Source organism: Rattus norvegicus, chromosome 7 (genome assembly GCF_021556685.1).
Source record: "Rattus norvegicus strain SHRSP/BbbUtx chromosome 7, alternate assembly SHRSP_T2T, whole genome shotgun sequence".
NCBI classification, from domain to species: Eukaryota; Metazoa; Chordata; class Mammalia; order Rodentia; family Muridae; genus Rattus; species Rattus norvegicus.
Window position 1 is genome coordinate 687974 of NC_141540.1, and position 12468 is coordinate 700441.

General features: G+C 37.6%; 1 pseudogene; it reads right to left on the minus strand.

Annotated features, from left to right (window-relative positions):
- Positions 1 to 8737: 8737 nt before the first annotated feature.
- LOC148004408 (endogenous retrovirus group K member 19 Env polyprotein-like) lies at positions 8738 to 10707 on the minus strand (annotated as a pseudogene).
- Positions 10708 to 12468: the final 1761 nt, after the last annotated feature.

A 12468-nucleotide genomic window follows, 5' to 3' on the forward strand; every position in this document is an offset into this window, starting at 1 on the left:
CATGTCCCAATGGGAACTCACTGAATTCGCCTAGAAATTTTGATTCCATTCGTGAAAATTTTTCTATATCCCAAACAGTCCACTTATTACTACTGCGGCCTACTGGGAACTACCCGAAATAACGCAGTTACTGAGATTAGGCTCACCAAATTTTGATAAATCTTTAAAAGTACACATATTACAAGAGCCTGCTACTGGGAACTCACTGAATTCACAAAGAAGCAGTGTTTCAGTTCGTTAAAACATTGCTCTATCTTGAATAACAAGCTTATTACTTGCGAATCCTTTTGGGAACTTATTGAATACATCATGATACTTAGATTCCGTTCCTTAAAATGTTGCTATATATTGAAAAGCACACTCATACAAGCATGTCCCATTGGGAACTCACTGAATTCGCCTAGAAATTTTGATTCCATTCGTGAAAAATTTTCTATATCCCGAATAGTCCACTTATTACTACTGCGGCCTGTTTGGAACTACCCGAATTAACGCAGTTACTGAGATTCGGCTCACCAAATTTTGATAAATCTTTAAAAGTACAAATATCACAAGAGCCTGCTACTGGGAACTAACTGAATTCACAGAGAAACAGTGTTTCAGTTCGTTAAAACTTTGCTCTATCTTGAATAACAAGCTTATTACTTACGAATCCTATTGGGAATCTATTGAATTCACCATGATACTTAGATTCCATTCCGTAAAGTGTTGCTATATATTTAAAAGCACACTCATACAAGCACATCCCATTGGCAACTCACTGAATTCGCTTAGTAATTTTGATTCCATTCGTGAAAATTTTTCTATATTCCGAACAGTCCACTTATTACTACTGCGGATTATTGGGAATTAACTGAATTCACCAAGTTACTCAATTTTGGCTCATCAAATTTTGATAAATCTTTAAAAGTACATTTATTACAAGATCAGGCTACTGGGAACTAACTGTATTCACAAAGAAACAGTGTTTCAGTTCGTTAAAACATTGCTCTATCTTGAATAACAAGCTTGTTACTTGCGAATCCTATAGGGAACCTACTGAATTCACAATGATACTTAGATTCCGTTTCTTAAAATGTTGCTATATATTGACAAACACACTCATACAAGCATGTCCCATTGGGAACTCACTGAATTCGCATAGAAATTTTCATTCCATTCGTGAAAATTTTTCGATATCCGGAACAGTCCACTTATTACTACTGAGCCCTATTGGGAAGAAACTGAATTCACCAAGTATCTGAGATTCGGCTCAACAAATTTTGATAAATCTTTAAAAGTATACATATTACAAGAGCCTGCTACTGGGAACTAACTGAATTCACAAAGAAACAGTGTTTCAGTTCGTTAAAACTTTGCTCTTTCTTGAATAACAAACTTATTACAGGCCAAACCTATTGGGAACCTACTGAATTCACCATGATACTTAGGTTCCGTTCTATAATATGTTGCTCTATATTGAAAAGCACACTCATACAGGCATGTCCCATTGGGAACTCACTGAATTTGCCTAGAAATTATGATTCCATTCCTGAAAATTTTTCTATATTCTGAACAGTCCACTTATTATTACTGCGGCATATTGGGAACTAACTGAATTCACAAATTTACTGAGGTTCGGCCTACCAAATTTGGTAAATCTTTAAAAGTACACATATTACAAGAGCCTGCTACTGGGAACTAACTGAATTCCCAATGAAACAGTGTTTCAGTTCGTCAAAACGTTGCTCTATCTTGAATAACAAGCTTATTACATGCGAACCCTATAGGGAACCTACTGAATTCACAATGATACTTAGATTCCGTTTCTTAAAATGTTGCTATATATTGAAAAGCACACTCATACAAGCATGTCCCATTGGGAACTCACTGAATTCCTCTAGAAATTTTGATTCCATTCGTGAAAATTTTTCTATATCCCGAACGGTCCACTTAATACTACTGCGGCCTATTGGGAACTAACCAAATTCAGCAATTTACTGAGATTCGGCTCACCAAATTTTGATAAATCTTTAAAAGCACACAATTACAAGAGGCTGCTACTGGGAACTAACTGAATTCAAAAAGAAACAGTATTTCAGTTCGTTATAACGTTGCTCTCTCTTGAATATCAAGCTTATTAATTGCAAAACCTATTGGGAACCTACTGTATTCACCATGATACTTACATTCCGTTCCTTAAATGTTGCTATATAATGGAAATCACACTCATACAAGCATGTCCCATTGGGAACTCACTGAATTCGCCTAGAAATTTTGATTCCATTCGTGAAAATTTTTCTATATCCCGAGAGTCCACTTATTACTACTGAGGCCTACTGGGAATAAATGAATTCACCACGTTAGTAAGATTGGGTTCACCAAATTTTGATAAATCTTTAAAAGTACACATATTGCAAGACCCTGCTACTGGAAACTGACTGAATTCACAAAGAAACAGTGTTTCAGTTAGTTAAAAGGTTGCTCTATCTTGAATATCATGCTTACACATGCGTATACTATTGGGAACCTACTGAATTCACCATGATACTTAAAAACCGTTCCTTTAAATGTTGGTATATATTGAATAGCACACTCATACAAGCATGTCCCATTGGGATCTCACTGATTCGCCTAGAAATTTTAATTCCATTCGTGAAAATTTTTCTATATCCCGAACAGTTCTCTTATTACTACTGCGGCCTATTGGGAATTAACCGACTTCACCAACTTACTGAGATTAGGCTCAACACATTTTGATAAATCTTTAAAAGCACACAATTACAAGAGCCTGCTACTGGGAACTAACTGAATTCAGAAAGAAACAGTGTTTCAGTTCGTTAAAACGTTGCTCTATCTTGAATAACAAGCTTATTACTTGTGAATCCTAATGGGAACCTATTGAATTCACCATGATACTTAGATTCCGGTCCTTAAAATGTTGCTATATATCGAAAAGCACACTCATACAAGCATGTCTCATTGGGAACTCACTGAATTCGCTTAGAAATTTTGATTCCATTCGTGAAAATTTTTCTATATTCCGAACAGTCCACTTATTACTACTGCGGCTTGTGGGAATTAAGTGAATGCAACAAGTTCCTGAGATTTATCTCACCAAATTTTGATAAATCTTTAAAAGTGCACATATTAGAAGAGCCTGCTACTGGGAACTAACTGAATTCACAAAGAAACAGTGTTTCAGTTCGTTAATATGTTGCTCTATCTTGAAAAACAAGCTTATTACATGCGAATCCTATTGGGAACCTATTGAATTCACCATGATACTTAGATTCCGTTCCTTAAAATGTTGCTATATATTGAAAAGCACACTCATACAAGCATGTCCCATTGGGAACTCACTGAATTCGCCTAGAAATTTTGATTCCATTCGTGAAAAATTTTCTATATCCCGAATAGTCCACTTATTACTACTGCGGCCTGTTTGGAACTACCCGAATTAACGCAGTTACTGAGATTCGGCTCACCAAATTTTGATAAATCTTTAAAAGTACACATATCACAAGAGCCTGCTACTGGAAACTAACTGAATTCACAGAGAAACAGTGTTTCAGTTCGTTAAAACTTTGCTCTATCTTGAATAACAAGCTTATTACTTACGAATCCTATTGAAAACCTATTGAATTCACCATGATACTTAGATTCCATTCCGTAAAGTGTTGCTATATATTGAAAAGCACACTCATACAAGCACATCCCTTTGGCAACTCACTGAATTCGCTTAGAAATTTTGATTCCATTCGTGAAAATTTTTCTATATTCCGAACAGTCCACTTATTTCTACTGCGGATTATTGGGAATTAACTGAATTCACCAAGTTACTCAGTTTTGGCTCATCAAATTTTGGTAAATCTTTAAAAGTACATTTATTACAAGATCAGGCTACTGGGAACTAACTGAATTCACAAAGAAACAGTGTTCAAGTTCGTAAAACGTTGCTCTATCTTGAATAACTAGCTTATTACTCGTGAATCCTATTAGGACCTATTGAATTCACGATGATACTTAGATTCCGTTCCTTAAAATGTTGCTATATATTGAAAAGCACACTCATACAAGCATGTCCCATTGCGAACTCCCTGAATTCACCTAAAATTTTTGTTTCATTCCTGAAAATTTTTCTATATCCCGAACAATCCACTTAATATAACTGAGGCCTATTGGGAACCAACTGAATTCACAAAGTTACTGAGATTCGGCTCAAAAAATTTTGATAAATATTTAAAAGTACACATATTACAAGAGCCTGCTACTGGGATCTATCTGAATTCACAAAGAAACAGTGTTTCAGTTCGTTAAAACGTTGCTCTATCTTGAATAACAAGCTGATTACTTGCGAATCCTATTGGGAACCTACTGAATTCACCATGATACTTAGATTCCGTTCCTTAAAATGTTGCTCTATATTGAAAAGCAAACTCATACAAGCATGTCCCAATGGGAACTCACTGAATTCGCCTAGAAATTTTGATTCCATTCGTGAAAATTTTTCTATATCCCAAACAGTCCACTTATTACTACTGCGGCCTACTGGGAACTACCCGAAATAACGCAGTTACTGAGATTAGGCTCACCAAATTTTGATAAATCTTTAAAAGTACACATATTACAAGAGCCTGCTACTGGGAACTAACTGAATTCACAAAGAAACAGTGATTCAGTTCGTTAAAACGTTGGTCTATCTTGAATAACAAGCTTATTACTTGCGATCCTATTGGGAACCTATTGAATTCACCATGATTCTTAGATTCCGTTCCTTAAAATGTTGCTATATATTGAAAAGCACACTCATACAAGCATGTCCCATTGGGAACTCACTGAATTCGCCTAGAAATTTTGATTCCATTCCTGAAAATTTTTCTATATCCCGAACAGTCCACTTATTACTACTGCGGCCTATTTGGAACTAAGTGAATTCACAAAGTTACTGAGATTCATCTCACCAAATTTTGATAAATCTTTAAAAGTACACATAGTACAAGAGCTTGCTACTGGGAACTAACTGAATTCACAGAGAAACAGTGTTTCAGTTCGTTAAAACGTTGCTCTATCTTGAATAACAAGCTTATTACTCGCGAATCCTATTGGGACATATTGAATTCAACATGATACTTAGATTCCATTCCTTAAAATGTTGCTATATATTGAAAAGCACACTCATAAAAGCATGTCCCATTGGGAACTCACTGAATTCGCATAGAAATTTTCATTCCATTCGTGAAAATTTTTCTATATCCGGAAGAGTCCACTTATTACTACTGAGCCCTATTGGGAAGAAACTGAATTCACCAAGTATCTGAGATTCGGCTCAACAAATTTTGATAAATCTTTAAAAGTATACCTATTACAAGAGCCTGCTACTGGGAACTAACAGAATTCACAAAGAAACAGTGTTTCAGTTCGTTAAAACTTTGCTCTTTCTTGAATAACAAACTTATTACAGGCGAATCCTATTGGGAACCTACTGAATTCACCATGATACTTAGATTCCGTTCCTTAAAATGTTGCTATATATTGAAAAGCACACTCATACAAGCATGTCCCATTGGGAACTCACTGAATTCGCCTAGAAATTTTGATTCCATTCCTGAAAATTTTTCTATATCCCGAACAGTCCACTTATTACTACTGCGGCCTATTTGGAACTAAGTGAATTCACAAAGTTACTGAGATTCATCTCACCAAATTTTGATAAATCTTTAAAAGTACACATAGTACAAGAGCTTGCTACTGGGAACTAACTGAATTCACAGAGAAACAGTGTTTCAGTTCGTTAAAACTTTGCTCTATCTTGAATAACCAGCTTATTACTTACGAATCCTATTGGGAACCTACTGAATTCACCACTATACTTAGATTCCGTTCGTTAAAGTGTTGCTATATATTGAAGAGCACACTGATACAAGCATGTCACATTGGGAACTCACTGAATTCGCTTAGAAATTTTGATTCCATTCGTGAAAAATTTTCTATATTCCGAACAATCCACTTATCACTACTGCGGCCTATTGGGAACAAAATGAATACACAAACTTACTGACATTCGGCTCACCAAATTTTGATAAATCTTTAAAAGCACACAATTACAAGAGCCTGCTACTGGGAACTAACTGAATTCACACAGAAACAGTGTTTCAGTTCGTTAAAACGTTGCTCTATCTTGAATAACAAGCTTATTACTCGCGAATCCTATTGGGACGTATTGAATTCAACATGATACTTAGATTCCGTTCCTTAAAATGTTGCTATATATTGAAAAGCACACTCATACAAGCATGTCCCTTTGGGAACTCACTGAATTCGCATAGAAATTTTCATTCCATTTGTGAAAATTTTTCGATATCCGGAACAGTCCACTTATTACTACTGAGCCCTATTGGGAAGAAACTGAATTCACCAAGTATCTGAGATTCGGCTCAACAAATTTTGATAAATCTTTAAAAGTATACCTATTACAAGAGCCTGCTACTGGGAACTAACAGAATTCACAAAGAAACAGTGTTTCAGTTCGTTAAAACTTTGCTCTTTCTTGAATAACAAACTTATTACAGGCGAAACCTATTGGGAACCTACTGAATTCACCATGATACTTAGGTTCCGTTCTATAATATGTTGCTCTATATTGAAAAGCACACTCATATCAGGCATGTCCCATTGGGAACTCACTGAATTCGCCTAGAAATTATGATTCCATTCCTGAAAATTTTTCTATATTCTGAACAGTCCACTTATTATTACTGTGGCATATTGGGAACTAACTGAATTCACAAATTTACTGAGGTTCGGCTCACCAAATTTGGTAAATCTTTAAAAGTACACATATTACAAGAGCCTGCTACTGGGAACTAACTGAATTCCCAATGAAACAGTGTTTCAGTTCGTCAAAACGTTGCTCTATCTTGAATAACAAGCTTATTACATGCGAACCCTATAGGGAACCTACTGAATTCACAACGATACTTAGATTCCGTCCCTTAAAATGTTGCTATATATTGAAAAGCACACTCATACAAGCTTGTCCCATTGGGAACTCACTGAATTCCCCTAGAAATTTTGATTCCATTCGTGAAAATTTTTCTATATCCCGAACAGTCCACTTAATACTACTGCGGCCTATTGGGAACTAACCAAATTCAGCAATTTACTGAGATTCGGCTCACCAAATTTTGATAAATCTTTAAAAGTACACATATTACAAGAGGCTGCTACTGCGAACTAACTGAATTCACACAGAAACAGTGTTTCAGTTCGTTAAAACGTTGCTCTACCTTGAATAACAAGCTTATTACATCCGAATCCTATTGGGAACCTAGTGAATTCACAATGATACTTACATCCTTTCTTTAAATGTTGCTTTATATTGAAAGGCACACTCATACAAGCATGTCCCATTGGGAACTCACTGAATTCGACTTGAAATTTTGATTCCATTCGTGAAAATTTTTCTATATCCCGAACAGTCCACTTACTATTGCGGTCTATTGGGAACTAACAGAATTCACCAAGTTACTGAGATTCGAGTCACCAAATTTTGATAAATCTTTAAATAACACATATTACAAGAGCCTGCTACTGGGAACTAACTGAATTCACAAAGAAACAGTTTTCCAGGTCGTTAAAACGTTGCTCTATCTTGAAAAACAAGCTTATTACATGCGAGTCCTATGGGGCACCTACTGAATTCACCATGATAATTAGATTCCCTTCCTTCAAATGTTGCTATATATTGAAAAGCACACTCATACAAGCATGTCCCATTGGGAACTCACTGAATTCGACTAGAAATTTTGATTCCATTCGTGAAAATTTTTCTATATCCCGAACTGTCCACTTATTTCTAGTGCGGCCTATTGGGAACTAACCGAATTCACCAATTTACTGAGATACGGCTTACCAAATTTTGATAAATCTTTAAAAGTACACATAATACAAGAGCCTGCTACTGCGAACTTCTGAATTCTCAAAGAAACAGTGTTTAGGTTCGTTAAAAACGTTGCTCTATCTTGAATAACAAGCATATTACATGCGAATCCTATTGGGACCCTAATGAACTCACGATGATACTTAGATTCCCTTCCTTGAAATGTTGCTATATATTGAAAAGCACACTCATACAAGCATGTCCCATTGGGAACTCACTGAATTCGCATAGAAATTTTGATTCCATTCGTGAATAATTTTCTATATCCCGAACAGTCCACTTATTACTACTGCGGCCTATTGGGAACTAACCGAATTCACCAAGTTCCTGAGATTCGGCTCACCAAATTTTCATAAATCTTTAAAAGTACACACGTTACAAGAGCCTGCTACTGGTAACTAACTGAGTTCACAAAGAAACAGTGTTTCACAGTCATACAAGCATGTCCCATCATGTCTGTGTACCTAGTTCTATAAGAGAAGACATAATCTGCAACCTTGGAGTCCCTGTCATCAGAGGCTCTGTCTGCTGTAAAGAGGAAGCAGGAAAGCTTGTGGTATTAGTGATCAAAAATAGATCAGGACCTTCTGTCCTATTATTAACGGAAGTCTCTGTCTTACCAAGATCATTCTCAGAATCAAAGAAAAAATAAAGAAAAAACTGCTGACAACAATCTTTCCCATGACCCAGATGCCCATCAGCTTAGAGCCAAGTTTGTAGCAGGGGGCAAGTCCAGGTGCACATCTTCTTGGAGTCTGCCGCACGCAAGCAGGGGGCTTAACCGCGTGTGGTGCCAACCCTCGAACCAGCTCCCACTCAGGCGTCATGTCTGCCCCGGAGCTCGGTTATCTCTGCTGTAGGAGCGGCAGTTCCTCTTTTTTTATTTTTTAAAAGCACCAAATTGAGATCTGCTTGAACCTGGGCAATGGAATCTGTAAAGCATCGGAATATAATTGGGAAGATCATTAGTACAACAACAAGTAGTAAAATCCCAACTCCAATAAAAATAAAATATTGTGTCTAATCGATTGGATTTAATGATTTAACTCCATTCGCAAAGGATCTTGCCAATCCAGAGAGGTCCACTGCATCTACCTGTTGCTTATTCATTTTTGTGATTAAGGACGTCAATTCTTGAATATTATAAGAAATGTTATCATCATCCCATATGTCTAGCAAATATGTTTTGGTCCTTTCTCATTTTTCTGTAGCATTATAAGGTAAAGGAGTCACACAAATAAAATCATAATTAGCGTGACAGCGTGTGGCCTTCCTAGTCTTAATGTTTGTAACATCTCGTCCTAATTCTAATACTACCTCTTCTAGGGCATTTAATCTAGTTTCTAATTTCAAATCTATAATCTTCTGTTCTAATAATGTAAGGGTAACATTCTTATGGAGATCATTAACAAAAGTGGCAATCTGCATTTCCTTAACCAAAGCAGTAGTAGAAACAGCAAAAGAAGTAACAATAGCTATCAAAGCGGTTATACCTAGAATTAAGGCTGTTACAAATCTTTTTGCCCTAATCAAACCCGTAGCATACCTAATAGTCTGGATGGCAGAATCATCAAACCATGGCTCATCTCCCAAGTCTACCGGTAACAAAACATAAGGAGGTATCCTGACAATCAATATAACAGATCCCGATACAGTGGAATCAATGCAATTAATCAGCTTGCATGATGTACACTTAATACTAAAAATAGATTCAACCTTATCTATGCTAATCAATTGTGGCAATCCTTCTAATATTGCATAGGGATAGGTAACACAAGCAGAAACTGAAACAGCATCATAATCAGCAGCTCCTGTTTTCTTCAGCAAAAGTTTCTCACTAGAAGCAACCAGTCGGAACAGTTCTGGATGTTCTATCAGTGGTTTGTTCTGTCTATCAGGGAGGTCTCTGTGGAGTGGCTCCCAGAATCATGTCGGTTCTACCCACCCCGCATCATACCATCTTTTGATCAGTTTTCCAACTGGAGGCACATAGTTCCCATAAGGTTTTGAGTTGGAGGAGAGATAATTGCTCTGATCTTTATCAGGTGAGGACATGGAGAAGTCCCAGAGAAGTCTAGCAGCGCCTAAGGGAGAGAATCTTACCCCATTGTCAGGGAAGGCACATGGAAGCCAGCGCGGGAAAGCATTCTCATCTCCCTCCCAAAGGGCGTCCTTTTTAAATGCTGTTTTGTAATGGGGGTAGCGCGGCGGAAGATTCTTTACTGTGGTATAATATTGTCTTTTTTCTTCTTTATCGCTCACGGTGGTCATTCACAGTTCCCACATACGCCGCCCATTGCCCTTTCCATCTGGTTCGATATTGTCCAAGGTGGGGGTATCTCTGTTAAACACCCTTTTTCCCACTTGAAAACAGCCCACTGGCACCGAAGGGGAGAAAGAGAAGCAAATTGGCAGAGAATCGGACTTTCCCTCAAAATCTACATAACCCGAGCTGTTCTTTAGAAGGTGAAAGTCAGGCGATCCCCCTATCACTAATGTTTGATTGGTTAAAACCTTGATGTGATCCGACACCTCCCACCCTACAGGATGTAATATGGGTGGCTTTGGTAAGTAAGCCCAAAACTTTCCCCTAAAGCTGTGGGCGCACTCATGACTGTAAGCATAGCCACAAACAGCAAGGTTGTCGTTTCCGGGGCATGTGTAGCCTTCAATACTTCCTTTGCCTGAGCTGTCAGGGTTTTAAGCTGTGTCCACGTCGGCGTCTGGCGTGTTTTTGTTTTTGGCTCTAGGCGAGTCGCCTTGATCTTTTTGGCCAGGTTCCGCATTATCTGGCGGTTCGGCCTCTTTCGGCGTGGGGGACGGATGTCCGTTTCCTTTGCCTGGCCTGATGAGTCTGTCTGGGACCCAAATTGGTGATTCGGCATCCTGTGGGTAAACACAAGCATAGCCTCGTCCAGAGGCAATTAGCACATCTGGCCCCTTCCATAGGCCAGTTAATTGGTCTTTCCATCTGACCAGGGGTTTAGGAGCACTCTCCTTCTCCGCCCAATGTCTTTCGGTGGCTGTAAGCCCCTGGTTATCTGTATTTACATGATTCAAAACGAATAGGGAATGGCTAAGCAATTGATGGGGAGGTGTATACTTACCTGTTGACCTTAACTTTTGAATCTGTGCTTTAATATTCTAATGTATACGTTCCACAATGCCTTGCCCTTGTGGGTTGTATGGAATTCCTGTGACATGGGCTATGTTCCACTGTTGATAAAAATGCTCTAAGGTTTTTGGCACATAGGCAGGTGCATTGTCAGTCTTTATTTTCTTCGGGATACCCATGTAAGAGAAACTCTGCACCAGGTGTTGTATTACATCTTTCACTGCCTCTCCCGTTCTGGCAGAGGCAAACACCATGTGTGAGTAGGTGTCCACTGTGACATGGACATAACTCAATTTTCCAAACTCTGATATGTGAGTCACATCCATTTGCCATAAAATGTGAGGTTTTAATCCTCGTGGATTAACTCCCATCTTTAATGTATGTCCCCAATCTGGACAATGAGGACAAGATTTAATTATTTTTCTTGCCTGTTCACGAGTAACTTGAAAATGATATCTAAGTGTAGTAGCATTTTGATGATGTAGATCATGACTCTTTTAGCTGTCTTTACAGCCTGTATGATTTTTGTTAGTGAATCTGTTAAAGCATTTCCTTGGGCTATAGGACCTGGAAGCCCCGAGTGGCCCCTCACGTGCCCTATAAAATATTTATTCTGTCTCTGTTGAATAGATTCTTGTAACTGTTTTAATTTGAGATAAATCTTGGTTCTCGGCGACAGGACTATCGACTCTATTTCCGGAAACAAGTTAAATATATATTTGGAGTCTGTGTAAAGGTTGAAAGCCTGTTTTACTTCTGTAAAAGCTATTAAGACTGTTTTAATTTCAGCCTGTTGAGCTGAATATCTTGAATTCTTCTTAATAATGGAGTCCCTATTTTGTATACACACCACTGATCGTCCATTTGAGGACCCATCAGTGATTATATTGATTCTATCTTCTAATGGAGTTTTAGAATATCCTCTAGGGAAAATCACATCATTTTCTAATAGAAAAGTTAAAACTGGGTCCTGAGGTAAATGGAAAATTATTTTCCCTGTAAAGCCAATTAAGGATATGATCCATTCATCATTTTTTGTAATAATTGTTCTAGTTGAGCTTTATTATATGGGATGACAATAATATACACATCTCTTCTAAATAATTCCTTAGACCTGTGTCTTCCCTTGATAATCAATTGAGTGCATAGGGTATCATAAGAAACCAAAACTTTATGTAAAATATGAGGTAAATGAATCCATTCCAATATCCCATTCTGCCACAGGCAGGCTGTGGGGGTATAATTAGTTTTTAGAATGTACAAGGACCACTCTTCAGCAGGATCCAAGCGTTGGACCCTTGTTAGAGTCAATTTTTCATTTACTTTGTTTAATGCCTCACAGGCCTCAATAGTCAATTGTCTGGTAGATATGGGGTTAGGATCTCCATTAAGTATCTCAAATAATGGTTTTAACTCTCCGGTAGTTATTTTC